We start from the raw sequence: 26,376 nt of genomic DNA on the forward strand, positions 1-26,376 counted from the left end.
GCTATGCCCCTACTTATACATCCCAAAATGCCATTGGCCTTCTTGGCAACAAGGGCACACTGTTGACTCATATCCAGCTTCTCGTCCACTGTCACCCCTAGGTCCTTTTCTGCAGAACTGCTGCCGAACCTTTCGGTCCCTAGTCTGTAGCGGTGCATGGGATTCTTCCGTCCTAAGTGCAGGACTCTGCACTTGTCCTTGTTGAACCTCATCAGATTTCTTTTGACCCAATCCTCAGTACACAACGTGCTGCAGCCCAGTCTAAGATGGAGAGAATCACAGAATTCTGCACCCGGGAGGTGGAGGCATGAAGCCTGAGACCTGAAGGGGTTCACTCAGTGAGAACAAGGAATAAGTCAGAGCTTCAGCTAGCTCAGAAACCATAGTAAAGCCAAGGCCCTGATGGCATATAGTCCAGGATTTTCAAAGGCCTAAGGGAGTTAGATGCCCAATTCTCAATGACCTCCAAAGGGAGCTGGGCACCTAATGCACTAAAATTCCAGCAGCAGACGTTAAACATCTTTGGTCTTTTACTCAATCTTTGGGATATTTCTTCCAGTGTCATGGACAAATGCAAACACTAGCAATTACATGTTGCTGACTCCAAATTCTTCTTCATGTTTCAGAGTCTGTGAATTTAGTCAGAGGACCAGATTCTCGGTTGAGGTAGGGCTGATTTATGCACTTCCAGAATTCCCGTAGTGCAGGAGCAGTGCAGTGCCATTGACAATTAAAATGGTTAAGAAAATTATAATGATAATGAAAAGAAACAACAGCCTCAGTAAAAGAAAAGCCAAGAAAGAAGACAAGATGATGATGACAAAGATTATGAAGAAGAAGAAGAAGAAAAGGCCAAGGAAGAGAACAAGAATATTCTTTCACATCCTATGTATCACATTTTTTATAGCTTTTTTCACATCCTTGTTCTGCAAGGTATAAATGATGGGGTTTAACATTGGTGTTAAGACACTATATAATGCTGAGATCAGGCTGGTGCTACCCGGTTAGTAACTTGAACTGGGTCTCAGACAGGAGAAGATAGAGCTGCCATAGTATAGAAGGACCACAGTCAGATGGGACAAACAAGTGGAGTATGCCTTTCCCTTCTCCTTGGAAGAAGGCATCTTCAGTAAGTTCGAGATGATGTAAGTGTATGATAAAAGGATGCAGGCAAAGGGCATCCAGGCTATGAACAGGCCAGTGGAGAGCAGCAGGAGTTTGTTTAGGGAGGTGTCCTCACATGACAGCTCAAGCAGCAAGGGGATATCACAGTAGAAGTAATCAATATGGTTGTCTCCACAGAAGGGTAATTGGAAGGCTAAGATTGTGAGCAGGATTCATTTTTCCACCAGGGGGCAGGAATCACACACACACACAAAACCTGCTTCCCCCAACGTGGCAACAACAGACAGAGACACATGCATCCTGAAACACTAATTCCATGCAGCAGGAACACACACACAGGGAGAGGGAGAACAGGGCTGGTGACCGCCATCAGGGCAAAACACCGACCCCCAGTGATTCCTGCACAGAGACGGAGGCGCTCGACTGGCCCTCAGAACTCTCCGCGCAGAGCCTGGCTTTGCCCCAACACGGCATGTGGCACTGAGAGGGTGACTGAGGTTGAACTTTACTAACCAAAATTAATGGGATTTGTGTCGCCAACCCCCCCAAGCAGGCGAGGAAAACCTCAGTCTTAAATACCGTGGACCAGACCTAACCCCACTGAGATCAAAGACCAAGCTCCCATTGGCCTCAGCGTTACCAGGACTGGGGCCTGCATGTGGTACTTCCTGATAAATTACCAATACAGAGGCAAATCTCTGTCCATGCCTGAGGCACTGTGATTCCATCCAAATTTCAAGTGCCCTCAACATGGCTAACGACCTGTTTTGGTTTAGCAACTTTTGACTCTGATTTTAGGGCCATAAGGGACCATCATGATCATCTAGTCTGACCTCCTGCACATGGCAGGCCACAGAACCTCCTCCTTCCCCTCCTGTAGTAGACCCATAACCTCCGGCTGAGTTACTGAAGTCCTCAATTCTTGATTTAAAACTTCAAGTTACAGAGAATCCATCATTTACTCTCGTTCAAATCAGCAAGTGACCTGTGCCCCATGCTGCAGAGGAAGGCGAAAGCGGGCGAGACCCACCTGTCTGTAAGAATTCTCTGTAGCCCTCTTCATCTAGTGACCCATCTCCAGCCATTGGAGCTATTTGCTAATAGCAGTGACAGATGGGCCATATGCCGTTGTGACCGACAGACAGACAGGAAGCATTTGGAAAAGGATCATGATAGAAAAGTAAAAAGAAGAGACTGAGAGTACAATTCATGTCAAAGAGATTCTGCTTGCTTTATATGATCGCTAGAGAGCAGCACAGGGTCAGAAATGAGAAGGAAGCAACATCATAGGAAATGGATGGAAGGAGACTATAATTCATAGATTTTAAGGCCAGAAGGGACCACTGTAATTGTCTAGTTTAACCTCCTGTTTAACACAGGCCGTAGGACTTCTGTGAATTAATTCCTGCTTCAAATCCAATCGTTGTGATTGAACTAGAGTAGATCTTACAGAAACAAATTCAGAAAGGCAGATCCTCTGTGAAATGACAATCATGAATATGAATAAAATACATTGAACATCACATTATTATTGTTGTTGTTATGACCACTTTCTGTGGTTGATAGTCATCTAGTGAGTGATTTTCAATTATTTTACTACCCAGAGGCCCGAACTGAGATCTGGGAGGAGCGAAACAGAGTTAGACAGTCCCTGCACTAAACAGCTGACAGACTAAACAGAGTAAGCAGAGAAAAGGAGGGAAGGGAAACTAAGGCACAGAGGAGGGACGTGACTTGCCCAGGTTGCCCACACAACCTGTCAGTGGCAGAGCCAGGAATAAAACGCAGGGCTCCTGGTTCAAATCTTAGTTTAGAAAAGATATAATTAATTTGAACTTTATGGTATTGGAATGAAAATTAATAGGCATGTTTATATCATCATCATCATCTTGCACTGCTATAGCACCCAGATGTTCCAGTCAAGACCAAGGCCCCATTGTGCTGGGTGCTGTACAAACACATAGTGAGAAACAGCCCACGCCCAAAAGAGATTATGATTAGGCTCAAAAGATTTGATTTGTATTGGTAATGTCAATAAACGTCAGTTAGACCGGACACATACAAACGGATACAAATATTTCCTTTGATAATAATCAACATTTGCAGACAGGCAAAATAAGAAAAATGCTGCTTGAGAACTTATCAGAGTTTGATGTAAGGCGATTTACTTTGTATATTTTGACACGGGTTGTTGACAATTTGTGTTTTAATTATTATAAAGTTTTAATTTTTTGAATCTCAGCGTCTACTGTTGCTCAATAATTATTGTCTGACCCCCTCCCATGTCTTTCCTCCCCTCATAGTTTCCCACAACTGTGACCACGTAAAATCTGAAAAAAAAAACCATTAAAAATAAGCATCAATATTATCGGCCGAAGTGATTAAAAAATCAAATGGTGGCAAGCCTACTTATGATGGAAATAGACATGACAGACAAAGGCGGGAAGGAAACAAAGGCCCAGAGAAGTTAATTGAATGAAGGCATTTAAATACATGCGGAGTGATGGGAAATGTTAAACTTTCATAGTTTGATGATGTTGAAGGCCAGAAGAGACAACTAGATCATCAAGTCCAGTGTTTCTCAAACTGGGGGTCCCAACCCAAAAGGGGGTCACAAATCTATTGTAGGGGGCTCACAAGAGCAGCGGCTGCTGGCCGGGCAGCCAGCTCTGAAGGCAGAGGAAGTGTGGCATGGGATGGTGGGGGGTCATCACTTTTTAGAGAGGTGTCATCACAGCCTGAAATATTTTCAAAGGGGGTCCCAGCAAAAAAAGTTTGAGAACCCCCGATCTAGTCTCACTTTCTCCTCTATAAGACAGGCTGTTAAACTTCACCCAGATACCCCTAAATAGAGCTGGGTACAATTTGTTGGATGAATAGTTTATTTGCAGTAAAAGGCATTTTCATGTAACCCAAGCTATTCATGAATTTTTACACAAATTTGCCAAATAGTTTTGGACAATTTAGGGGGAGGAGACTGAGGCACCTTTCAGAAAACAGCAGTGCCCTTCGTGCAACCTTTAACCCAATGGTGAGGGCACTCACCTGGGATGCGGAAGACCCAAGTTTAATTCACCCCTCTGTGTCAGGGCTGGTACACGGACAGCCTGTGTGCACAGTCAGCTGCTAAGTGGCAGACAGGCGATGAGTAGCGGGGTTGGGAGTGAGCTGGATCAGAATGCCAGGAAATCAGGGCCAGGCACCAAGTTGCAGGCGGCAGGCAAATAGCAGAGTTGGGGTTGAGCCAGGTCGGAATATCAGGAAGTTGGGGTCAGGCGCCAGATAACAGACAGCAAGCAAATAGCAAAGTCAAGGACAAACCAGGGTCAGAAGCCCAAGTCTAGGGTCTACAGCAAGCAGACACTGAAGCAGACAGAGGGAGGGAGGGAGGGAAGGAAGGAAGCAGGCAGGCAGTGTGCATGGTTCCTCAGACAGCCCCCTCATAGAATCATAGAATATCAGGGTTGGAAGGGACCTCAGGAGGTCATCTAGTCCAACCCCCTGCTCAAAGCAGTACCGATCCCTGACTAAATCATCCCAGCCAGGGCTTTGCCAAGCCTGACCTTAAAAACTTCTAAGGAAGGAGATTCTACCACCTCCCTAGGTAACGCATTCCAGTGTTTCACCACCCTCCTAGTGAAAAAGTTTTTCCTAATATCCAACCTAAACCTCCCCCACTGCAACTTGAAACCATTACTCCTTGTCCTATCCTCTTCTACCACTGAGAACAGTCTAGAACCATCCTCTCTGGAACCACCTCTCAGGTAGTTGAAAGCAGCTATCAAATCCCCCCTCATTCTTCTCTTCTGCAGACTAAACAATCCCAGTTCCCTCAGCCTCTCCTCATAAGTCATCTGTTCCAGACCCCTGATCATTTTTGTTGCCCTTCGCTGGACTCTCTCCAATTTCTCCACATCCTTCTTGTAGTGTGGGGCCCAAAACTCGACACAGTACTCCAGATGAGGCCTCACCAATGTCGAATAGAGGGGGACGATCACGTCCCTCGATCTGCTCGCTATGCCCCTACTTATACATCCCAAAATGCCATTGGCCTTCTTGGCAACAAGGGCATACTGCTGACTCATATCCAGCTTCTCGTCCACTGTCACCCCTAGGTCCTTTTCCGCAGAACTGCTGCCTAGCCATTCGGTCCCTAGTCTGTAGCGGTGCATTGGATTCTTCCATCCTAAGTGCAGGACCCTGCACTTATCCTTATTGAACCTCATCAGATTTCTTTTGGCCCAATCCTCCAATTTGTCTAGGTCCTTCTGTATCCTATCCCTTCCCTCCAGCGTATCTACCACTCCTCCCAATTTAGTATCATCCGCAAATTTTCTGAGAGTGCAATTCACACCATCCTCCAGATCATTTATGAAGATATTGAACAAAACCGGCCCCAGGACCAACCCCTAGGGCACTCCACTTGACACCGGCTGCCAACTAGACATGGAGCCATTGATCACTACCCATTGAGCCCAACAATCTAGCCAACTTTCTACCCACCTTATAGTACATTCATCCAGCCCATACTTCTTTAACTTGCTGACAAGAATACTGTGGGAGACCGTGTCAAAAGCTTTGCTAAAGTCAAGAAACAATACATCCACTGCTTTCCCTTCATCCACAGAACCAGTAATCTCATCATAGAAGGCGATTAGATTAGTCAGGCATGACCTTCCCTTGCTGAATCCATGCTGACTGTTCCTGATCACTTTCCTCTCATGCAAGTGCTTCAGGATTGATTCTTTGAGGACCTACTCCATGATTTTTCCAGGGACTGAGGTGAGGCTGACTGGCCTGTAGTTCCCAGGATCCTCCTTCTTCCCTTTTTTAAAGATTGGCACTACATTAGCCTTTTTCCAGTCATCCGGGACTTCCCCGGTTCACCACGAGTTTTCAAAGATAATGGCCAATGGCTCTGCAATCACAGCCGCCAATTCCTTTACCGCTCTCGGATGCAACTCGTCCGGCCCCATGGACTTGTGCACATCCAGCTTTTCTAAATAGTCCCTAACCACCTCTTTCTCCACAGAGGGCTGGTCATCTATTCCCCATGTTGTGATGCCCAGCGCAGCAGTCTGGGAGCTGACCTTGTTCGTGAAGACAGAGACAAAAAAAGCATTGAGTACATTATCTTTTTCCACATCCTCTGTCACTAGGTTGCCTCCCTCATTCATTAAGGGGCCCACACTTTCCTTGGCTTTCTTCTTGTTGCCAACATACCTGAAGAAACCCTTCTTGTTACTCTTGACATCTCTTGCTAGCTGCAGCTCCAGGTGCGATTTGGCCCTCCTGATTTCATTCCTACATGCCCGAGCAATATTTTTATACTCTTCCCTGGTCATATGTCCAACCTTCCACTTCTTGTAAGCTTCTCCATCTCTACTGAAGGTAGGACAAGAAGTAATGAGCTTAGATTTAGATTAGATATTTGGAAAAACATTCTAACTCTAAGGACAGTTAAACTCTGGAATAGGCTTCCAAGGGAGGCTGTGGAATCCCCACCACTGGAGGTTTTTAAGAACAGGTTCGACAAACACATGACAGGGCTGTGTGATGGAGCAAGGCCCGATGGCTATCGAAAAGCAGTGGGAGATAGATATATTAGCTCCAAGCTAAACAGATCCCTGGTACAAGGATAAATTAAATGGCGGCTGCTCCAGGTCAGTTAAGACACCTGGGGCCAATTAAGAACTTTCCAGAAGTCAGGGAGAATGCTAGATTGATTGGGACACCTGAAGCCAATCAGGGGCTGGCTGAAACTAGTTAAAAGCCTCCCAGTTAGTCAGGTGGGTGTGCATGTCAGGAGCTGTGGGAGGAAGTTGCACTGTTGGAGAGACTGAGTAGTACACACCATATCAGGCACAAGGAAGGAGGCCCTGAGGTAAGGATGAAGTGGAGCTTGAGGAAGTGAGGGCTGCTGTGGGGGAAGTAGCCCAGGGAATTGTACATGTCATGTTTCTAAAAGGTCAGCTGCCATAGATGATACTAATAGGGTCCCTGGGCTGGAGCCCGGAGTAGAGGGTGGGCCTGGGCTCCCTTCCCCCCATACACACACCTTTGCCCCCTGATTAATCACTGAGACTGGGAGACAACAGAGACTGTGCAAGGAAGGATAATTGCTCCTCAACTCCCTCACTCATTTATGATGAAAATGGCTTAGTAGACTGTGACCCTTGTCTCTAGAGAGAGAAGGGTTATGTGGAGGGTCACAGTGAGCCTCCGAGGCTAGCAAAATCTGCCAGGAAACGCGGGACCCATGGAGGCAAGGACAGAGCTATGTCACAGCTGGTCTAGGTTTCTTTGGTCCTACCTCATCACAGGGGCTGGAACTGATGACTTCAGGAGGTCCCTTCCAACCCAACATTTCTATGATTCTGTGATTTGTTACCCTGTTCAACAGGGGACCACAAATGGTCATCTAGGCCCACTGCTGTTGTGGGGAGAGGGACCATAGCTGTGGCCCAACTACCCCCTGCCTCTGGTGGAGTTTTAGCGTTGCAGTGGGTGCTGGAGTCCACAGATCCTTGTGTGCCGACACAGGGAGGGCTAACGCTGTGCCGTGCTTCTCGGGGTCACTTGGGGTAAGGCAGGCTCCTGGACTGTCTGCCTGGCACCATCCAGAAGAACTAGGGGCTAGCTTCACAAATTAGGCATGGGGACACTGAGTATCACCAGGCCTAACTTCTAGGTGCCTAGAAAACTACTGGGAGTTTGGGATTCACAAAGGCTGAGTTCAGCTCTCAGGCTACCTGTGCAATAGGTGCCTCAGAATGGAATTTGCAAAAGCCAGAACACTGGTAGGGGAGCCAGCTAAGGTAACCAATGGGAGATGACAAGGAGAGGAATGTGTGCTAAGCCCATCCCTCTCAGGGAGTTCAGCACTGAAGATGTTTTTTTGCAAGCCAGGGAAGGAGGAGCTCCCCCATAACTTTTAGCCTAGTGGTTATGATACGCACCTGGGATATGGAAGATCCCAGCTTCACATCCCCCATGCACCTGAGTGGCAGAAGGGATTTGAACAGGGCTCTGCCACTTCTCGAACCACTACACTATGGGATATTCTGACCAGGGGCTCACTCAGTCTCTCCTGTTGGAGTCATTCCAGTGTGGATAAATAATGAAAGTCATTGGAGCAGGGGGACTGGATTCTGGGTCTCCCAGCTGAGCGCTCTAACCAGCAGGCTACAGAGTCATTCTCGCGCTTGGTCTCTCGCTGTCTGGCCTACTCAGAGCAGAGAGAGAATATTCCCTCTATAAACAGCTCTAGGGAAATAGCACTTGCTCAGCTGTAGGCCTCTCTTTCCCCAATGCCTCTTCTCCTATAGCAGGGATGGGATAGCCCCTCTTTGCCTGAGTATGAGGATACCCTCCCCCACCCCGGAAATTCTGTGCTCAGATCAGGGCTCCAAAATGCTAGACGCCTCCCAAATAAAAATAGACCCATGTGTAATGGAAAAACCTCACTGCATTCTCTGAGCTACTAGTGAGGTGCCCAGATACTATGGTGATGGGAGTCATATAAGAAGCTATGGATTCATAGGCCAGAAGGGACCATAGTCTCACCTCCTGTATAGCACAGGCCAGAGAACTGCCCAAAATAATTTCTAGAGATCTTTTCAGAAAAAAAAAATCCCATCTTGATTTAAAAATTGATGAAGAATGAACCGCAACCCTTGGTAAATTGTTCCAATGGTTAATTACTCTCACTGTTAAAAATGCACACCTTATTTCTTGATGGCATAGATAGGAGAGATTAGATAGATAAGAATAATATGAAATCAATTTTATTTTATGTAACACCCTTTTAGACAAAATATACCCCACACATTTTGCAGAGAAGAAAAATACATATAACAGGATTAAATAGTACACAGAAGCAGAGGGAAATTGACATAATTAGTATAAGTTAATGAGAAATAACTCCCATGAAAACTCAAGCCTCAGCCTTTGGGGGAGTTAGGTAATAGGGAATGTTCAATTCATCTACTACTAATATGCACCCATATCAGGGATGGAGCATCAAAGTTCTGTAACAAATGAAACACGGCAGAGGAGTTTACAGGCCTGTGGACTCTTACTCCCGTGTAGTGAAGGGATTCATGTGCATTGGCAGGAGGGGAGAGGATGTAAGTCAATCAGACAATTATTTATGGCTTTGATTTTCAAAGGGGTTATAACGGAGTTCATTGAAAAATCAATGGGAGTTGGGTGCCTAACTCCCTTAGGCTCTCTTGGAAATCTGAGCCCACATGCTTAAATAGTTGGAAGGACTGGCCCAAAATTTCATTTTTTTTAGTCAAATATATATCATAGAATCATAGAAATGTTGGGCTGGAAGGGACCTTGAGAGGTCATCAAGTCCAGCCACCTGTGCTGAGGCAGGACCAAATGAACCTAGACCAGACCTGACAGGTGTCTGTCCAACCTGTTCCTAAAATCCCCCAATGACGGGGATTCCACAATCTCCCTTGGAAGCCTGTTCCAGAGGTCAACTCCCCTGAGAGTTAGACAGCTTTTCCTAATAGCTAATGTAAATCTTCCTTGCTGCAGACTAAGCCCATTGCTTCTTCTCCTACCTTCAGTGGGCATGGAGAACAGTTGATCCCTCTCATCTTTAGATGAGCCATTAACATATTGGAAGCCTGTTATCAGGTCCCCCTCAGTCTTTTTTTCTAAAGACGAAACATGCCCAGTTTTTTTCACCGTTCCTCATAGGTCCACCATTCCTCATAGCATAGGTTTGCTAAACCTTTTATCATTTGTGTTACTCTCATTTGGACTCTCTCCAATTTGTCCACATCTTTCGTAAATATGTGAAACACGTTCAAGGCCACACAGCAACTAACATTATGTTTATAAATTAAGGTTCAGTTTAATTGTAATGTTCTGTTGTTGGATCCTTTCTCAGACTTTCCTAGTGATTGACCTCCACATTTAATAATAACACTTTGCACCCCTATAAAAGTTTTCATCCATAGATATGAAAGCTCTTTGCAACAGTCCTGGGGCTTCAAATATGCTGCTCCAACCCCTAGACCCATTCCCCTCCAAGAGTCCAACCCCCTGCTCAAAGCAGGACCAATCCCCAATTAAATCATCCCAGCCAGGGCTTTGTCAAGCCTGACCTTAAAAACTTCTAAGGAAGGAGATTCTACCACCTCCCTAGGTAACGCATTCCAGTGTTTCACCACCCTCCTAGTGAAAAAGTTTTTCCTAATATCCAACCTAAACCTCCCCCACTGTGAGATGCGACACACAGGTGGAAAAGGCCTTGCTCCTCGCCTCAGGGGAATGTATTTTCAGTATCCTTGAAACAATGTATCCATATGAAAGTTCGATGCACAGGGTGGGGATCCACCCCAAGAAGATGCTGGAGACCAGTATAATAGTGACATTGAATGAGATGTCTCCACAGGAAAGAGTCAGCAGGGGTGGGATGTCACAGTAGAAGCAGTTGACCCCATTGGCCTCACAGAAAGGCAGGCGGATGGTAAGGAACATGTGCAAGGCTGCACTGAGTGTGCCATTAAGCCAGGAGCCTGACACCAGCAGAACACAAAACTTCCTGTTCATGAGCAGCATGTAGCACAGGGGTTTGCATATGGCCACGTAGCAGTCATACGCCATGGTGGCCAGCAAGACGCACTCAGCACCCACAAAAAAAGGAAGAAGTAGAGTTGTGCTGCACACCTTGCATAGGAGATACTTCTCCTGCCTGAGAGGAGGTGCACCAGCATCTGGGGGATGGTGGTGGTGGTCTGGCAGACATCTAGGGGGGAGAGGTTTCCCAGGAAGAAGTACATTGGGGTTTGGAGACGTGGTTCCACCAAGGAGAGGAAGATGATGAGAATGTTCCCCAAGATGGTGAAGATGTAGATGATGGAGATAACCCAAGAAAGTAGGAAACGTAACCCCTGAATATTATGAAATCCAAGAAGGATGAATTCAGTTGGTGTGGTTTGATTCTCCATGACCACATCTTCACTTAGCTGCAGCAGAGAGGAGAATGGTCTATAAACAAGGAAAAAGGAGTTATGATACAAGAATTTGCATATTTTAGTTTGGTCACTGGCAGAACCAGGAGTCTAGAATTTCTTCCCACTAATCCTTAGATCCCATTTCCCTCTCAGATCCAGGAATAGAGGCTAGGCATCCTGATTCCATGACCCTGATCTAACCCTATCATAAATATAAAGGGAAGGGTAAACACCTTTAAATCCCTCTTGGCCAGAGGAAAAACCCTTTCACCTGTAAAGGGTTAAGAAGCTAAGATAACCTCACCAGCACCTGACCAGAATGACCAATGAGGAGACAAGATACTTTCAAAGCTGGAGCAGGGGGGAACAAAGGGTCTTCTCTGTCTGTGTGATGCTTTTGCCGGGACCAGAGTAGGAATGCAGGTCAGAACTCCTGTAAAGAGTTAGTAAGCAATCTAGTTAGGTATGCGTTAGATTCTGTTTTGTTTAAATGGCTGATAAAATAAGTTGTGCTGAATGGAATGCATGTTCCTGGTTTGTATCTTTTTGTAACTTAAGGTTTTGCCTAGAAGGATTCTCTATGTTTTGAATCTGATTACCCTGTAAGGTATTTACCATCCTGATTTTACAGAGGTGATTCTTTTACTTTTTCTTTAATTAAAATTCTTCTTTTTAATTAAACCTGATTGCTTTTTCATTGTTCTTAAGATCCAAGGGTTTGGGTCTGTGTTCACCTATGCAAATTGGTGAGGATTTTTATCAAGCCTTCCCCAGGAAAGGGGTGTAGTGCTTGGGGGGATATTTTGTGGGGGAGACGTTTTCAAGTGGGCATTTCCCCTGTCCTTCGTGTAACACTTTGGTGGTGACAGCATTTAACCTAAGATGGTAAGAATAGGCTTAGGGGGTCTTTTGTGCAGGTCCCCACATCTGTACCCTAGAGCTCAGAGTGGGGAAGGAACCTTGACAAACCCCTAGAACCTGCTTGCCTTCTGGATATCCCAGCAATGTCACTGCTAGAGCACACACCATTTCCAGGGCTGAGGAATGCTCGTGGCTCCTAGACGTCACTGCTCTAACCACTACACTACACTCCCTCCCAGAGCCTGCAATACAATCCATGAGACCTGTCTCCAAGCCCCCTGTGCTAATCCACTAGACCCCGCTCACCACCCAAAGCTTGGAATAGAAACCAGGAGTGCTGACTCCCAAGCTCTACTTCTCTAACCAATAGACCCTACTCACCTCTCATAGTTGAGAACGGAACCCAGGAGTCCTGATTCTGAGTCTCCCCAATCACTAAACAGTAGAGCCCACTCCCTTTCTGAGCTTCGGATAGAACTCAAGAATCCTTCCCTCATTGGTAGATCACACATCTTTACGAGTACCTGAAGGAGGACATAGGAAAGCTCCTGATTCACCATCTTTGCTTTAACTCTTAGATACCAGTCTTTCCCTTAGCCAGGGCTAGTGCCTGTGTATTGGGGAAAGTTTGCCCTTCCATGGACCATGCCACACATATTCAAGTGATAAATAAAGGACTTTAATCTTCATGGACTGTAAATCTAATACTACAGTCAGAGGCATGGTACCATGAAAACACTGACAGTGGAGAGACAGATTATTACCACTAGCTGGTAAAATATAAAAACAATCTAATCTTCATTTCTTTAGCTGCTATACATTTCCAGATTTCATTCAAAATATGCTGTTATCCTTTTTTAATGTTTAAGTATTAAATTTATGTCAAAGGCATAGTAGGTTACATGTCTTTCAACTGAAGAGCCAGATTCTACCCTCCACAATAACTGTAAATTTCAATTAACTCAGACATTTTAAGAGACAGAGAAAGAGATGCATGTAGATGGAGTGTAAATAATTTGATGAGAGAGAAAGAATGATGAGAAGTATAACTTATTTTTAATTAATAAAATATACAATCATTTTATTCTTTCTTTAACTGCTTTATATTTCCTCCATGCAAAATATGGCGGTCCACTTGGTATTGGGATCCATTTGTTTTCAGCTTAGCTAAATGACAAAAATTGCAGTTTTTCATGATTGCATATATGAACTCTACATGCCCCTCAATGGCATGGTAGGTTAATACAAGACTTTAAAGAAGAGCCAGATTCTGCTCTCCACAACACCAGAAAGTTTTGAATATTCTAACGGAGAGACAAATAGTCTAATAGATAGATAAAGACAGAAGGAAACACACAAAAAGATAAATGGGAAAATAATATTATGATAAGAGCTAGCTACCCACCTGATTCTGATAGATAGATAGATACTGACTGCTGAGACAGAGATGATGGTGATGGTGAAGATGACGATGATGAATGCTTTTATTAAAAACATTAGTAAAAGATAGATAGAATCACCCTATGTTTTATTTTGATCTATTTTATGTTTCCAGATTTTCAGCAAAGTGAGAGAGACCAACTGATATCGGGATCCATTCGTTTTCTCCTTACCTAAATCTGAAAGATTGTACTCTCTCATGTTTGCAAGTTAGTTGTTGTCAAGGTTCCTTCCCCACTCTGAACTCTAGGGTACAGATGTGGGGACTTGCATGAAAACCTCCTAAGCTTACTTTTACCAGCTTAGGTTAAAACTTCCCCAAGGTACAAACTATTTTACCCTTTGCCCTTGGACTTCCACTGCCACCACCGAACATTTATCTGGGTTTATTTTTATTAGGAAAGCATCATTTGGAAACGTCTTTCCCCCAAAAATCCTCCCAACCCTTGCACCCCACTTCTTGGGGAAGGTTTGGTAAAAATCCTCACCAAGTTGCATAGGTGACCACAGACCCAAGCCCTTGGATCTTAGAACAATGAAAAAAGCATTCAGTTCTTGAAAAGAAACATTTTAATAGAAGAAACAGTAAAAAGAATCACCTCTGTAAAATCAGGATAGTAAATACCTTACAGGGTAATTAGATTCAAAACATAGAGAATCCCTCAAGGCCAAACCTTAAGTTACAAAAAAGACACACAGACAGGAATAGTCATTCTATTCAGCACAGATATTTTCTCAGCCATTTAAAGAAATCATAATCTAACACATACCTAGCTAGATTACTTACTAAGTTCTAAGACTCCATTCCTGTTCTGTCCCCAGCAAAAGCATCACACAGATAGACACAGACCCTTTGTTTTTCTCCCTCCTCCCAGCTTTTGAAAGTATCTTGTCTCCTCATTGGTCATTTTGGTCAGGTGCCAGCGAGGTTACCTTTAGCTTCTTAACCCTTTACAGGTGAGAGGATTTTTCCTCTGGCCAGGAGGGATTTTAAAGGGGTTTACCCTTCCCTTTATATTTATGACAGCATATTTAGCTAGATTACTTACTAAGATCTAAGACTCCATTCCTGTTCTGTCCCCGGCAAAAGCATCACCCAGACAGACCCAGACCCTTTGTTTTTCTCCCTCCTCCCAGCTTTACGAGTGAAAGGATTTTTCCTCTGGCCAGGAGGGTTTTTAAAGGTGATTACTCTTCCCTTTATATTTATGATAGTTGTACATTCAGAAACAAAAGCACAACAAATAAATAGTTTATATTCAAAATTTTGGTGCCCTTCAGACACTACAGAAGAGTGAAATTGTGCTCCCCGTAGTACCAGAAAGTTTCATACAACTCAGTAGAGCGAGAAATGGTGTGAGAGAGAGAGAGAGAGAGATGAAGGAGATTCAAAATATCCATGAAAGATTCAGAATCATTACAATAGCTACAGCAATATGTGAAATGTCTCTCACCTACCAGTTCAAATAAATAAATGGTGCTGGCTCTGCATTACTAACAATGGGGACCTAGAAGGAGAACTTAGATATATATTCTTTAAAAGGACTCTTGAGAACACATCCCTAGAGCATCTGCTGTGTGTTCAGAGATGAAGCTGCTTTGGGTGGGATTCCGGGGAAATGGGAGGGAGATATTGTCAGTTTGTTCTTTGGTGAAATACCTGTGACTGTACTGTGTAGTGGTGATATAAATTGTATTTGGAAATAGTCGTGTTCGCGTTGATGTATGTCTATACACACTGACATCCAAAGCCAGATTGTGGCTCTCTGGAGTGGAGTGTAGATCATGGCAACTTTTCTGGTGTCTTTGACAATTTCTGCAGAAATAAGCATCTAAGCCCTATGGATGGGAAATAAACTCTCCATATATGACCCTGATAAAGGACCCTGTAGGGCTATGAGCAGAAAGAGGTTTGAGCATCTAAAATTCTTATGGGTCATTTGGAATCCCCAGAGAAAAATCTCTGTTCTAGCATCATTTAAATCAAAGGATGAATTTTGGCTCCATTACTTCTCAGATAGGGTGATAACTATGAAAGCTACTGATGACATATTGGGTCAGATTTTCAAACTTGGTTTACCTACTGGTAAGGACTGAGACTGGGATTTTCAAAGAGGCCTAAGGGAGTTAGGCACCTGGCTAGATTTGCACTACGTCCAATGGAAGCCGGATGCCTAACTCCCTGGGGTCCTTTGAAAATCCCAGCTACAAATCTTTGAGCAACTTCATGTCAAATTCTATTTTGACCATTTGACAGCAGAAACTTAAAGTGCTTACTGAATTTGGGGTAGAGTATGGTATTTTAGTTGGAGACTGGGATATGGGTGTGATGTGAGCAGAGACACCAGACTCCATTTGCCTTAGCAGAGAACTACAGAATGCCCTCCTACTATAAAAGCCACTCATTATTAACTTCATCCTACAGTCTATCCTAGACTGTTCCAGAAATTGGAGGACCAAGAACTCTATGAATTCAAGTCACCTCCACAGCTGATCGAGCTTCAGTAGCATACCACCACTTTTCCCAGTTCCAAATTGACTCCTGCCTCTCTTTCAGGAAGAACCACATATGCTTTAGGGAGTCAATAGGACTTATTTGTACCCTGTGATGTGTGACTAAATTATTACATGTAGATATAAAAGTGAGAAGTGCTTTACAAAAATTTTGATCAGGGTGAATTGGAGCCTAGAGAATTTAGTTTTGCTTTGAACCTGCAGGAAGAGAGTAACACCCCCAAATGGAATTTGGCCATGTTAACAGGTCTGACAGAAAGAATTTGGCAAAGTTATAAGCAACTGAAAACAGGGGTGTAATGGGGTTGGGGCTCTCACCCCTAGCAAGGGCCTTTGGTCAAGTGTGTGCAGGCTTGCACTTTCTCTCCCTGTAGCCCTCCTTGGGCTCAGGTCCTTAATTAGTCCCATAATCTATCAATGATCTTAGTGCTGGTGTCGAGCCGTACGCCCAGGGCTTTTCCCCAGGAGGCAATGTCCTCACCATCTCTGGGTGCTTCAGGCTCCAGCTCTCTTGCTGGGCCACTATGGAGTTCCGTTCCCCTTCTGGGGTGCCTCAAAGTCCAGGCCACTACTCCCCCAGTGGCTAATGGGGGTGGGGGGACCCAGGCCCGCTCACTACTCCAGATCCCAGCCCAGGGATCCTGTTGATAGCAGCCATCCACTGTGTCCCTTTATCTAAGTCATACTGCTGATTTAATTCCCTGGGCCACTTCCCCACAACCCTGCACCTTCTTCACCCTTACCTTGTCTGAATAGGGTCCTAGCTACCAGCCTAGAGCTCCTTCTCGCTCCCTCGGCCAGCCGCACACCATTCACACTCCACCAGTTCCAGCAAGAAACTAACTCACTCTGGCCCTGCAGCTATTCCTAGACTAGCCTGCTGGACCCTGATTGGCTGTGTCCCACATAGCCCTTCTAGGCAGCCTGGAGAATCCTCTCCACTGCCTTTTTCAGGGACGGGATGTGGCAGGGCCATGAGGTCTCGAGCAGGGGCCAGTTTGTAAAAGGATGAATTCTTCCATTGACCTACCTACCACTTCTCAGAGAGGTGGATTAACTACATCAATGGATAAACTCCTTACACCGACAAAGAAAGTGTCTATGCTATAGCGACACAGCTACAACACTGTGTCTGTGGGTCTGTATTGACATGTGCAAATCTTCATTGGCTCAGGGAGTGAAATCTGGGTCTCTCGGGGGAATGCATTAGCCACTAGTCTATAAAGTTATTTCCACTCTCTCTACACCCTCTAGGACTCTACAGAGCTAATTGCTAGGATGTTCTCCCGGGATACCCGCATTCCATTCCCTGCTCCAGTGAAGATTTCAGTACATGCACAGAGTAGAACAGCTTCAACAGGGGAGATTGAGAGAGACCCCTGAGAACACCTACCAGATTAGACCCCCACAAGTGAGATACTTGAGGGAGAACCAAGTTTGTAAATGCCACTGCGGAGTTGGCAGGAGTCAGGGCTGAGCTGCTCAGTTGTGTCAATAATTTGATGGCTTCCCACTAGCCCACTGACAAAAATGTAGGCGCCTCTGGGGCTTTACTGGTGGAAATTTAGGCACCTGAGAACATTAGGCACCTATAAGGAAAGGTAGCAGGGGTTTCATGAATGTCAATAAAAAGAAGTACTTGTGGCACCTTAGAGACTAACCAATTTATTTGAGCATGAGCTTTCGTGAGCTACAGCTCACTTCATCGGATGCATACCGTGGAAACTGCAGAAGACATTATATACACACAGAGACCATGAAACAATACCTCCTCCCACCCCACTGTCCTGCTGGTAATAGCTTATCTAAAGTGATCATCAAGTTGGGCCATTTCCAGCACAAATCCAGGTTTTCTCACCCTCCGCCCCCCCCCCACACACACATACAAACTCACTCTCCTGCTGGTAATAGCCCATCCAAAGTGACAACTCTCTTCACAATGTGTATGATAATCAAGGTGGGCCATTTCCTGCACAAATCCAGGTTCTCTCACTCCCTCACCCCCCTCCAAAAACCACACACACAAACTCACTCTCCTGCTGGTAATAGTTTATCCAAAGTGATCACTCTCCCTACAATGTGCATGATAATCAAGGTGGGCCATTTCCAGCACAAATCCAGGTTTTCTCACCCCCCCCCACCCCCATACACACACAAACTCACTCTCCTGCTGGTAATAGCTTATCTAAAGTGATCATCAAGTTGGAGAGTGAGAAAACCTGGATTTGTGCTGGAAATGGCCCAACTTGATGATCACTTTAGATAAGCTATTACCAGCAGGACAGTGGGGTGGGAGGAGGTATTGTTTCATGGTCTCTGTGTGTGTATAATGTCTTCTGCAGCTTCCACGGTATGCATCCGATGAAGTGAGCTGTAGCTCACGAAAGCTCATGCTCAAATAAATTGGTTAGTCTCTAAGGTGCCACAAATACTCCTTTTCTTTTTGCGAATACAGACTAACACGGCTGTTACTCTGAAACCTGTCATGAATGTCAATGGTGTCTAAATGTTGGCCTTAGGAACCTAAGTTAGGCAGTTAGGCACCTAATCCCCCTTGTGAATCTAGCCCTAAGTCTCTAGATGTTATGGTTGCAAAGACAACATTGCAAACATGACTTGAGTGAAACCCCTGTGGCAATGTCTGCCTGAGTATGCAGAGAGCCTGACATAATAGCTCGGAAGTGTGAACTGCCTCATTTATTTCAATGGGTGCTGTTACAACCTGGCCCTGCCCTCCCCCTGGTCAGGCATCAGTCTGTTGTACTCAGAACTAAACTGTGTTTCCCATGAGATTCTAACCCCTCTATCAAGTCTGCATAGTGACTGGTCATTGCCTCTAGCTCTGGGTCTCTCTCAGGCATATTGCCAAGTGCAGACCCCATGCATGACACCCTTCTTGGGCAGTGGGAGTCTGCAGTCCACCTGGCTTAGACCACAAAACAACTGTCTCATTCCTCCCATCCTCCAATTACTTATACCCATTCCCCCTCATCTGGCAGTGGGAATCTGCCTCATCTGGCAGCCCAGACAAATCCTTCAGGGACAATGCAGCAAGAAAGCAAGAGACACAAACACTTTACAACACAACACCAGAGGTACAGAACTTAGGAAAACAATGTCCTCAAGGCACCCCCCTCAGTCTGATCTCACCACCCCTGGCAGACCTGGTTCTGGTCAGCATCCTTAGGTGATGCTGAATCTCTCAGCCACATCCTGTTTCCAGGTGCTTTTGCTGAGTGAATTTTCCGGCTCCAAATCCTACCCCTGTTTGCTTCTGTGTAGAGAGTCAATCAAAGTCAGCGGCCCTGCCAGTAGAAAACCCATTGTTCCAGGATAGAAGAATCAGTCCACGTTGATGGCCAGTGATGGCTCTCTCCTTGTGAGCGCTTTCCACACTCTAGCAGGGGCAGCAGTGCTCAGAGAAGGCTGATGCTGTCAGGATAGGCCTCTTTTTCATGAGCATCTGGATGTTCTAAACCAGCAAGGAGGTTACAATGCAAAACAAAGGTCTCGATGAACGTGACAACCACAAAATTGCTACAGCACATAGGCATGCTATGTCACTGGCCCTCTACAACCATAACTCTGCATTCATAAAGTTTTTGTCAGTGAATTTCCCAGGTGTTTTTATTATTGTTTGTTTGTTGTTGTTTTTTTTACAGAAAAAGCTGTTGGTAGGAGATTAGAAGTCATTTAGACAGTTGTAGTTGTCAGACATTCATAGAAATGTAGGGCTGAGATGGACCTCGAGAGGTCATCGAGTCCGGACCCCTGTGCTAAGACAGGACCAAGTAAACCTACAGCAGCCCTGAGATGTGTTGTCCAACCTGTTCTTAAAAACCTCCAATGATGGGGAATCCACAACCTGCCTTGGAAGCCTGTTCCAGAATTTAACTCCCCTTCTAGTTAGAAAGATTTCCCAAATCTATAACCTAAATATCCCAGATTAAGCCCATTACTTCTTGTTTTATCTTCAATGGACACGGAGAACCATAGATCACCATCCTCTTTATATCAGCATACTTGAAGGCTGTTATCAGGTCCCTCCTCAGTCTTCTTTTCTCAAAACTAAAGATGCCCAGTTTCTTTAACCTTTCTTGCTGTCAGGTTTTCTGACCCTTTGATCATTTTTGTTGCTCTCCTACATACTCTCTCCAATTTGTCCACATCTTTCCTAAAACATGGATGTAATAAAATACAGCCCAGACTTTAAATGTGACCTGCCCTTCTGGATGCCTCCTGGGTAGGCTGCCTCCTTCTGAGACCCTTCTCCAGTCCCATGAATGAACCCCTTCCACGTGGCCGGCTCATGCCTCTACTTCTCTCTGGGGTGGGATTCAGAAATCCAGCCACGTTCTGACGGGGTTTCCAGCTTCCCCCTTCCCAGATGCCCACCCCACTACCTCTCAGGTCCAGCTGTGCTGGGACTCTGCCAAAGTTCCCCTTTGGGATCCTGGCCCTGCAGCTTTGTTTGCAGTGACACAGAAGCAGGAGTATTTGTCCAAATCGTGCACAGTGCTTAAAGAAGCATATTTTAAAAATAACGAATACCTATAGGGCCCATTGTCTCCCCTACGTTTGGCATTCCCCTCCAGCCCCTGGGTAGACGTGACCCACCCTTGGTGTCTCCTGTTGTCTCTGGGCACCAAGTTATAGCTTGACCACTGCAGTTCCTGACCCTCAGTCTGTCTATCTGTTTTTCTTTACCCTGATGACTCTGGGTCTTTTTGTCAGGTTCCAGCAGAGCCGACCACTTCCTTTTTAACTTTCAGGGTCTTTTGATTCTTAGCCCTAGCCATAGGAAGAATAAAACATCCTATTGTGGATGGTGCCAGCCAGGTCGGTTCTTCCCCCAGTTGATGACCCAGCCCATTGTTGTCTTAACCCTCTGAAGTGGGTACCTCAGAGGCTGAATATCTGAGTCATTGTTTTACTTTTCATGAGTTCCTTAACAGCACACTTTACAACCTCCTTTGCTTTAACCCTACACATTCAACCAGACGACAATATAGAATTAAAAAGGGAAACCAAATTATACATCATATTTTAAGCAGTAGTACAGACATTTTCCCACTTTGTGACACCTCCCAAGTTGAGACACTTTAATGGGGCTCAGTGATCAGAAAAAACAACTGTATTTATGAGAACACAGAAATGTTAGTCCTGGTCAAGAATTTCCTCAGAGCCTCCTTGACTTCTTTGTTCCTCAGGCTGTATATGATTGGGTTGAATGTCGGAATAATGACCGTGTAGAGCAGGGTGAGGGCTTGGTCAGTGTCCACAGTGACATTGGAACTGGGCCTCATGTAGGTGATAAAGATGCTGCAGTAGAATAAGATGACTGTGATTAGGTGTGAGGAGCAAGTGGAGAAAGCTTTGTGTCTCCCCTCACCTGAGTGCATCTTCAGAATGGTCCAGATGATGCTTTCATAGGAGGTGATGATTAAGATTAAGGGGACTATTGTGAACACCATAGTGAGGAAGGGAAGAATCGCATTGATGAGCGATGTATCCGTGCTCACCAGCCTAAGCACTGGGAGGACATCGCAGAAGAAGTGGTTGATTTTATTTGGTCTGTGGAAGGGTAACATGAATATGGCTGCCATTTGCTCACATGCCACCAAGTTGCCCACGAGCCACACCACAGCTGCCAAGCTTAGGGTGACCTTTCTGCTCATGATGAGTGAGTAACGCATAGGGTTGCATATGGCAACGTATTGGTCATAGGACATAACAGTCAGCAAGCACAGTCCAGGAAAGAGATAGCCTGCCTCTCTGACAGGAGGTTGGTCAGGGTCTTAGGGATGACCACTGAAGTGTAGCAGATCTCCAAGACTGACAAGTTCCTGAGGAAGAAATACATGGGGGTGATGAGGGCCAGGTCAGCAACCATGACAGCGATGATGAGGCTATTTCCTATCAGTGTGATGAGGTAGATGAGTAAAATGAGGACAAAAAGAAGGGGCTGCAAATGCTGGAGGTCTGAGAAGCCGAGAAAGATAAACTCTGTCATTGCAGTTAGGTTTTCCTCCATAGCTCGGTCCTGTTGAGACCACATATGTATTTAGATACCTCTCAGGGGTTTGCATGGTATCTCATGATAGATAGATAGATTAGATACACAATCAGTTTCACCCCATCCCCTTTCTCATCTCTCTGTGTGCACACAGATCAGGTGTCAGGTCTCTTGGATCTTACTCATCTCTGGTTGGTGATTCTGACACCCTGTCCCACACTTACCTCAGGAACGGGCATTGGCAGCTGCTGTGTCCGCTCCAGAGGAGCAGCTGGGCCACACCTGAACGGTGCTGCGACCCTGCATGCTTGGTCGCAATGCCTGGAGTGCGGGGCTGGGCCCAGCCCTTCAGGACAGGCACTGCAGGAGCCCCCTCTGCAGGGTGAGTCATGGACACACAAAAAAAGTCATGAACAAACAGGAAAATCACAGTGTTTGTGACTTCTTTCCCATTGTCACAGACATGCAGCCCTACGAATGATTATTAAAGAGCACCCCAATATTTGTCCCCACTTCCCTACCTCACACAGTGCCATCCCACTAATGAGAATGAGATACCAGAGTGTTTATCGAAAAGGCACTAGAGAAACCAACAACAAACAGCCCATACACATAGCTGGTCCCGTCTAATCTTACATTTCACTGCCAGCTAATGTGGTTAGATTTACCTCTCACGTTACTGGAACACAGCTGGACCAATTTCTGTTCTTCTAGACAAAAAAGATTCTCCGGTGTGTCTGTGGGACTCTCAAATCTCAGTGAGACGAGAGAGAATCCTGTAGATGAAGATATTTTAGGTGCCTTTGAAAATGACAGGCAGATAGATGAGTCATTCATTAACATTAGTTACCTTGATAGAAAGAAATTATGCACAGTACCTTTGATAAGACAGAGAGAAAGAAAAGAAGGACAATTCTGTAGATTCTGTACATGAGTAAATTAGATTGAGTGATTAGATGAGAGAGAGAGAGTGAAAGAGGTTGCTCTATTTTTCCTTCAATTCTGGAGATAATCTTGTTTGTCTAGAAGAACAGAAATTGGTCCAGGTGTGTTCCAGTAACGTGAGAGGTAAATCTAACCACATTAGCTGGCAGTGAAGTGTAAGATTAGACGGGACCAGCTATGTGTATGGGCTCTTTGTTGTCGTCCAGTCCCCGCATCTGGCAGTCAGAGGCTTAGATTATCTGTAAGCATCAGCCATAGGAGGTAAATGGCAGATAATAAGTGTCCACGCTGGGTTTTACAGAATGGAGGTAAGGAAGAACAGATCTCTGTGTTCTGTTCCTAACTGCTCCCTTGACTGTGTTAACTAAAAGGTTTGGGCTGTACATGTTATATCAGGGACGCCTATTAGTTTGGGAATTTATTTGTCAAAAAACACAGTTTCAGGGCAACCAAAACTATTCATGAATTCAGGTCAAATTTGGTGAATAGTTTTGGCTGAAAAAAAATCAGCTCATTTTGACATTTACTAAATGAAACATTTCAACCTTTTTTTCCAAAATGACTTTTTTTAGATGGTTAACTAGCTTTACTTTAAAAACAAACAAAATGGTAAAATAATAATAATAATTAATAACAACATCACCCCAAGAACAAAATGAAACAAACAAAGGAATAATAATAATTTTGGTCAAATGAAGTATTTTGTTTGACCAAAACAAAATTAAATGTTTCATTTCAGGTTAACCAAAATGTTTTGTTTTTGTTTAACCCAATTGTTGGATTTTTTTTTCCATTTTTGGGAAGAAAAAAATCCATTTCTGGTTGACCCAATTTTATTTTTATTTTTCCATAGTTTTGGGGTTGGCCATTGAATAAAAAAAAATCAGTGATTCACTCAGCTCTACTTCTGGCTTCTATTCCCAGCTCAGGGAGGGAAGTGGTATCTAGTGGTTAGAGCAAGGGGGCCTGAATGTCAGGACTCCTGGCTTCTATTTCCAGCTCCAGCAGTAAGAAAAGTCTAATTGTTTCGAGTAGGGGACTGAAAGTGAATACTCCTGGATTCTGTTTCTGACTCACTGTATGACTTTGAGAAAATTGAGTCACCTGTCTATGCCTCAGTTTACACATCTGTATAATGCTGATTATGAAGAGGCTCACTTTCACACAAGAGATATACTGTGCCCAAATAAATGCATACATTGTATTTTCCTTTTTAAATGCAGAACATTTTATTTTATATATTCTGATTGGTATATTTTTATTATATTTCCCTTCTAAAGGCAGTTTCTTCTGCACTACTGACATGAAAGGAGTGATTTCAAAGGGGAGAGTCTGACTGAAAAGTAACCAGCCAGCCTGTGGTGAGAAGCATCTAAGTTTTAAGGACACCGGAAGTGTTAAGATCACCTTAGAATGTGTTTTGCTTTTATTTCATTTGACCAAATCTGACTTGTCGTGCTTTGACTTATAATCACTTAAAATCTAGTTTTATAGCTAATAAATCTGTTTATTCTACCTGAATCAGTGTGTTTGGTTTGCAGTGTCAGAGGCTCCCCTTGGGATAACAAGCTCGGTACATATCAATTTCTTTGTTAAATTGATGAACTCATATAAGCTTGCAGCGTCCAGAGGGCATAACTGGACACTGCAAGATGGAGGTCCCTAGGATTGCGTCTAGGACCAGAGATATTGGCGAGTGTCATTCTATTGCAAGTAGCTGGGAGCAGTTTACATGCCAGAGGCTGTGTGTGAACAGCCCAGGAGTGGGGGTTCTCACAGCAGAGCAGGGTAAGGCTGGCTCCCAGAGTCAAGGACTGGAGTGGCCTAGCAGATCACCGGTCCAGACAACACCATAGGGGAATGTCACACCCACCTTACAGTTCTTGTACTAATCCCCAACTTTGCCAGTTTAGCTAATAATTTACCATGTGATACCATGTCAAATGCTTTACTGAAGTCCAGGTAGATATGGTCTGCCACAATTCCCTTGTCTGGTAAATCAGTTTTTTTTTCTCAGAGAAAAACATTAGGTTAGTCTGGCACCATCTACATTTGGTAAACCCATGTTGTGTTGTATCCCCTTTTCTGTTTACCTCCATGAATTTAATTATTCTTTCCTACAAAATTTGTTCTACAGCCTGGCATACTAGTGAGGTCAGGTTAACAGGTCAGCTCACTTTTTTTCCATTTCTTAACTATAGGTAATGCATTAGCTATTCTCCAGTCATATGGTACTACCCCTAAATTGGTAGATTTGTTAAATATCCGTGCTACTGGACTTGCAATGTCAGGTGCCAGTTCTTTCAGTATTCTGGGGTGGAGATCATCTGGTCCCTTTGATTTGAGTGCTTTAAGCTTGTTAAGTTTTGCTTCCACCTCAGAGGTGATCATTTCCATTTCTATGCCCTCATTCTCATCAGCCATCCTGTCTCCATGCCCATGTTCCACATTATCATCTTATTGAAAAATGAAATCTTCTGCTCCCTTTCCTTCCACCCCAGACCTGACCAGTGGTCCCATCCAGCCCAGTCTCCCCCTCAGTGCAGCACCAGGACATTCAAATTCAAAATGACCTTGACAAATTGGAGAATTGGTCTGATACCAACAAGATGAAATGCAATAAAGACAAGTGCAAAGTACTTCCCCCAGGAAGGAAAAATCAAACACATCACAATTACAAAATGGGAAATAACTGACTTCCAGCCCTACATTTCTATGATTCTACCTACCCATCCAACCTTGTATCCTGCCTTCCCCATCACCCTGGATCCATCTGATACTCCAGCTAACCTGCTACCACAGCCTTCTTGTGAATGCTTCACCAAGCCATTGGTACGTCCAGCCGAGTGCCTGGCCTCACTGCTCAGCCGGCTTAGACCAATGGTCCCTCTTGTGCAGCCAAGATCTCGGTCAAGGCCCCAGATGCTAGTATGAAATGTACAAGACTGTGTGTCACATGTATATCTGCCACTGCAGTACATGTCATGTGGTAATGCAATTAAAGGTTACATCAAAATATCCTGTAGGCACAAAGGGTAGTGTTAAGGCTGCTTGCCCAACCATGTCTTGAATTTGCTTAATCACACAACATTAATGTACAGTACAGTGTGCAATTGCCCAGACTTTGTGTGTGCTCTGTTTTGTTTTTTTAAACAAAGAAGGTGAAAAAAGTAAAAACATAAAACCAATAACCCAGCAGGGTCCAGACTCCAGGTCTTCACAGCTCCACAGACAAGCTGGAAAGTGACATAAGTTTGCAGGTCGCCCATATAACCTTGACTCTCCTCCCTATTCTAGAAGAAGCATGGTGCTGTAGCCAAGGACTTGGGCTGGGTCTTAGACCACCTGCATTAAATTCCCAATGCTGCTCCTGACCTTGCGTTTTTCAGTGACATCAGCAAGCTCTTTTAGGCATTACAGAACATTCCAGCCTTAATCTCTCTGGTCTCAGTTTTGTAAGGGCAATCATTCTTCCATTCATCCACTGTTTGTCTG

At 44.6% G+C, this 26,376-nt stretch overlaps 2 pseudogenes; both read right to left on the reverse strand.

The window, feature by feature from the left end:
• Positions 1-10,353: 10,353 nt before the first annotated feature.
• On the reverse strand, positions 10,354-11,099 carry LOC140897478 (olfactory receptor 5V1-like; annotated as a pseudogene).
• A 9,959-nt stretch (positions 11,100-21,058) lies between these two features.
• On the reverse strand, positions 21,059-21,954 carry LOC140897479 (olfactory receptor 10A7-like; annotated as a pseudogene).
• Positions 21,955-26,376: the final 4,422 nt, after the last annotated feature.

Source organism: Lepidochelys kempii, chromosome 14 (assembly GCF_965140285.1).
Source record: "Lepidochelys kempii isolate rLepKem1 chromosome 14, rLepKem1.hap1, whole genome shotgun sequence".
NCBI lineage: Eukaryota > Metazoa > Chordata > Testudines > Cheloniidae > Lepidochelys > Lepidochelys kempii.